General features: G+C 38.4%; 1 non-coding gene across 1 annotated transcript; it reads left to right on the top strand.

Moving 5' to 3' along the window:
• The first annotated feature begins 812 nt into the window (after nucleotides 1-812).
• Nucleotides 813-871, top strand: LOC116096386. Its single transcript, XR_004120974.1, has one exon. It is a non-coding gene; the product is annotated as a small nucleolar RNA U54 (small nucleolar RNA).
• Nucleotides 872-5,535: the final 4,664 nt, after the last annotated feature.

Genomic DNA, 5,535 nt, shown 5'->3' with positions numbered 1-5,535 from the left:
GATTTTCCATGCCTGCTTTTAGGTAAAAGTTATACATTATACATTCTACGATTCTCCAGCCTTTCAGATCCAATATGTGTCCACCAGAACTGCCTTTCTAACAGGTTTGTTTGACATGTAGAACCTAAAGAGAGCAGAACTTAAGTGCCTCCTTTCCCACTATTCCTATGCCTTTCCAGGGTATTTGGACACAACCTATGGAATGTAATCCCTCCAAGATGGATGTCATATCTGGTATATCCTAATTTCTATTCAGTTTTAACTCTTTAATCATGTCCTATGATCTTCAGTAGAGCTAAAACAAATCACAATAGCTGTTGGTAACTTTGAACTCTTAACAATGAGATACATGATTTAGTGTGTATGAAGGTGGAGGCAGCTACTGTATTTCCTGAAGATCAAGCAGTTGTAAAAGGAAAGAAGATAGTAGAGATGCTCCTTGAGTACACAGAGCCTTTATATAGAGTTGTGATAGTTAAAATTGTCTATCAACTAGATTGCATTGAAAGATGCCTAAAAAGTTGCATGGGTAGGTGATTTCAAAGGCAATTAGATCATAAGGGCTCTGATATTCTCAATGGTTTAAATTCTTTATAAGAGTAAAATTATGGGTAAGGGTGGTACGGTTTTTAAAACATCTCCACCTAAATGTTAAAGAAAGTTGAGCTTCTAGAACCAGTCGTTTTCAAAATTATAGGGGCTAACTGTGCACAGGCTACAAGTTGTATTACCTAACAAGGGTGAGAAATAAATATTAACTAGCTATCTGGCCTGGCTCATCATACACATATTTGTATTAGATAAGAATTTATTGGCCATGAGGAGATACCTACTATGTTGAATTAAGATGATATTTCTTATACGGAAAAAAAAAAAGAAGAAAAGAATTTATGCCAGTAACCTGCTTAGCATCACAGGATTTCACAGGGAAGGCAGCAAAGGGGGATGAAGTCAGCTTTATCTTGGGTGATTCTTCTGTCTTTAACTCTCCTATTCTAAGACCAAAATCCACTGGCTTCTGGTAATTAGATCCTCCTGTCAGTAAAGGGGGGATTAAGACTTAATTACTTTGGTACTTTTCTCTTTGACTGAGGCCTCTCACTGGCCAGGAGAAGCTTAGAGTTCCTTAACTCTTCATGAGCCAGAGAGAAAACAAAACAAAACAAAGAAAGGAAAAGAAAAGAAAAGAAAAGAAAGGAAAAGGAAAGAAAGGAAAAGAAAAAGAGAAGAAAAAAGAGAAGAAAAGAGGTCAGTATTTTATTTTTTATCCTTGTTCCTACAATAGATTGTCCATTCCCAGTTTATGATTTTTACTTACCAGAAAATGGTCTCACAACTAACTTAGAAGGATTGTTTTCCCTGATCATAAATTTGTTTCGAGCCTGCTTTCTTATCTTAGTGAAATTAGTCCTTGACACATGTAGGTTTATAGTGCTCTACTTGCAGCTTTTAGAGGGCTCGAAATTACTTGTATAAATTTGAGAATTTTATAAAATCATCATTAGGAATTATGAAATCAATTTGTCTACACAGCATTATTACGTGACAGTATATCTTTATATTAATCTGCAGAAAATCTGCCCAATAGTGTGGGCTACTGCCAAGGAATCATTAGGATGTATAATATATGTAATAGTAACAGGAAAGGAGGTATCAGTAGCAAGAAGGGACCTTGCCTCAGAGCTCACCCATTGAATGACCTGCAAAACGGTGGGCCACCTCCAGAAAAGTCATTTGCATGCCTTTAGCCTTTCCTGGATGGCTTCTGACAAGTTTGGCTGGGGATCATATTTCAATTGACTGATAAACACCTTTGTATTTGCCCATCTATTTCCATGACAAATGTCCCTGCATAGTGGCCCATTATGGGCTTGAAATACTTAGTCATTGGGGCAGGTTACACTCTGTATATCTGTGTGTCTGTGGGGAAGAAATGTTGTTTACCTCAAAGAAAAATTCTGCAGTGAAGCTGAAATGTTTACTCGAGCCCATAAGTATTCCCTTTCTAGCAAATGCTCTTGAAATAATCATTTGGAAGGAACATTTGCTAAGAATCTGCACTTTAACAAGTCATGAACCACAACTATATGCAACAGTCATTTGTGTGGGATACTAAGCATTCATTTTTTCTGCCAAGCCCTCTTCTGAAGACCCACTGTCATCATATACAAGCTCCTGAGTTGCACTGAGACTATCTTTTAACAAACACAGGTTGGTAGAAACAGTAAATGTTTTCCCAAAACTGTAAAAGGTGATTATAAACTTTGGCTTTTATTTTGGCACATTATGTCATTGGGTAGAGGTTCCATGGGCCCCATTTTTCTGTCAAAAACTAGCACTGACTAAGCCACAACAAATAGGCTGCCTAAATGGAAGCTATAACCTTGCTGTCTGCCTGCACCATTAAGTGCAACTAATTTCCCCTTTCCTGCTGCTACCTACCACCTTAAGTCATAGCAGTGATCAGCGAATCACTTTGATTCCCTTCTTCTTGCATCCCCTCTTCTTGCATTTTCTTGCATCCCTTTTCTTCACCCCAATAGTCTCATCTGATACATCTGTCCTTTTCTCTTCCACCTGCACTGCCATCTCCACAGAATCCTCTGATATGACAGCATTGTCTCTTGTTTTTTGTGCTCCAGGAACTGATAGGCATCTTTGGACAGACATAGACCCAGGTTGAGCCACAGAGCCAGCCCAAGGTTAGGTCTAGGACAAAAATCATGCTAACAGTTAAATTCAGGCCCAGGAATAGGCCCTGGCCCTGGCCTTCATATTTACAGAAAGTACCTATTATACTTGGCTTCTAGGACATCTGGAACTTGATTGACATGTCACTCATTAGGGAACCAAATCATGAGCTGCTATATGGAGTTAAGTTGAGATTTAGCCATTATCCTAGACGCAGTGCATAATGGAGTGCATCAAATCCAGAAATTTGAAAGGGGAACCAAATACCCAGTACTTACAGGCTTCCAGTGTCCTGTCTAGGCTCATCACCAGATCCTGCTCCTTCCCTTTATCTAATATCCAAGTCATCCTCCAAATCCTCAAGCTACATGTCTCAAAACAAGACTGCTCACTCTTCTCATTATCGAGGTCTTTCTTGGTCTATGACCATTATCACCCCACATTCTGTGACTTAGTTACCCAGGTTACCAATTGCTTCTTAGTCATATCAGCACCAGAACTTCAGTCCTTCCCATCACCATTTCAAGCCACCCAATCAGCTCCTACCAGATTAAGCTGGCTATTCTTACCTTCTTGGTTCCTGTCTCAAACCCTTATACTAGATAGGTAAGCTACCCCAGGGAATGTGAATGGGCCAGGGAAATAAGAAGCATGAAAGAGACAATTTCCACAGTTAAAATAACAGCTGCTGAACTGGCTGCCTCTGAGAGGAAACTGAGGAGCAGGGACTGAAGTGTAGTAAGAGGCCTGGGGAGAACATGACAGCTGAGGGTGCAAAGGTATATGTTAATACTTATGGAAAGAGCAAGGGCATGATCCCTGGTGCTACCACTCCAAACTTGTCTGAGATGATCTGGGTCAAGCAAGAAAGGCACTGTGTAGCAGATAATAGGGGGTGGATTGGGAAGGATTGGCCAACAAAGTCAGCAAGCTCCAAGTTGACTTGTTGAAAAGTCAAAATCAAGATTAGTATATTCAGTAGCCAATGGAAAAAATGCAATTGCTAAATTTATATCTCCAGGTCCTTACCATACATCAAGCTATAGTCTACTTTATTAAAAAGGAAGGATTTACATACCTGCCATTCAAGAAAAGATGGATGTTTGTAGAAGTTCACAGGACTTTCACTTAGTTGCCAGTGAAACCCTTTTGGTTCATACCAGTCTTGCCTTTGTATTTTTTTTAATTTTCATTCATTGGCAAAATTATATTGGTTCATCAAGGGCACAAACCTGGGACATGAATACAGTCAATAATTTGACAATCTCCACATGGTAAAGGTTCTTGCAAGCAGAAAGAATCATAAAAGTGTTGTGTGAGGCTGATAATATGGCTCAGCAGGTTTAGACTCTTGCAACCAAGTCAGAAGACCTTACATCAATCCATACAACATATAGAGTGAAAGGAGAAAACTGTCTCCCTTAAATTGTCTTCTGAACTCCATATGTGGACACCCACAAAAACACACATGATAGATAGATAGATAGATAGATAGATAGATAGATAGATAGATAGATAGATAGATAGATAGAATGCAATTTTCAAAAAGTGTTGTATCCACTTTCAAATCACAATACCTGCCTAGGTATCCAGGCACACAGAAGCAGGAGTGCCCAGTAATTCCATCCTGGCACACAGAAACCCTAACACTAACACTAGCCCTAACCCTACACAGTGGGTTGACCTCTCTCTTCTCGGGGGTGAAGGGAAGGGGTCTGGGAGGGGCCCTGTGAGGGGGGAAATGAGGGGAGGCTTCAATCAGGATGTGAAGTGAACAGATAAATAAGTTAATAAATAAATGAGAAGAGAAAAATTAACCCTCCTATGACACCTATACTTGCTTAATTTTTGCTGAGTAGATAATCTTATACATTTTAGAAAATAAATGTAATTCCTTTGCTTTAAATAAATGTTGTATGAATCAAACTTCAGCAGTTGCAAAAGTACCCCCCCTCCCAAAGACAATAAGCATTTAGATGATTTGACATGGTTAAAGCTACCTAGAAAAGAATGGGTAGAGTTTAAATGGATGCTGTCAGGACTATTGAAGATGCAATAAATGCCATATCCTGAAAGGTAGTTAATTAATTAGGCCAAATTTCAAAACAAAATAAAGGCAGCGTGTTCTTGGAAGAAGAAACTGTAATAGGCATCAAATGGCCAGGGTTGCTAGGAAGTTTGTAGAGCAACACATCAAGACTTTTTGTTGATTCAAGGCATAATACTCAAAATTTGAGTCTGAAATGTATGGACAAAGGCATTTCCATTTTATATAATCCTATGAAATTGTAACACTAAAATTAGCTTTTGAAAAACATACCATGTAAAAGATTTCATATATTATGTTTAGGAAAGATAATAGCATTAAATTCTATCAACTTAAGCAGCAAATATTTTTCTCTTATTGGTATAAACAACTTTCAATATTTTTGTTCTCTCTGGTGCCATTTCAAAAACTGAAACATGACATGATAATTCATTAGTTTAAATCTATAGCACAATGTAGAAAAATCTCAAGTCCAAAATGTTCCCTCAAAGGCTGAAAATCCACAGTAGAATTTCAATATGAGACTAGAGGTGACCTTACCAACTATCCTTTGGTGTGTTATGGGTGAGGTTATTTACGTATAGACCTCAGTTTTATCATCCAGGAAGGTGGAGAAATAATTAACTTGTTACCTCAAGGTTGCTTTCAGAATCAAATAAAATATTGGTGTGCCATTTCTTAGATAAATGTAACCTGTTCTCTGTGGGCCGAGAATGAAGTCACTCACTTAAGTCAAATAGCTTTCACCATAGCAGGAAGTCTGTATCCAAAAATCGAGCCTACAATTCATTTCTTGG

This window comes from Mastomys coucha, chromosome X (genome assembly GCF_008632895.1).
Source record: "Mastomys coucha isolate ucsf_1 chromosome X, UCSF_Mcou_1, whole genome shotgun sequence".
NCBI lineage: Eukaryota > Metazoa > Chordata > Mammalia > Rodentia > Muridae > Mastomys > Mastomys coucha.
Note: the sequence above shows the minus strand (reverse complement) of the source record. Positions and strands in the feature narration are given on the sequence as shown.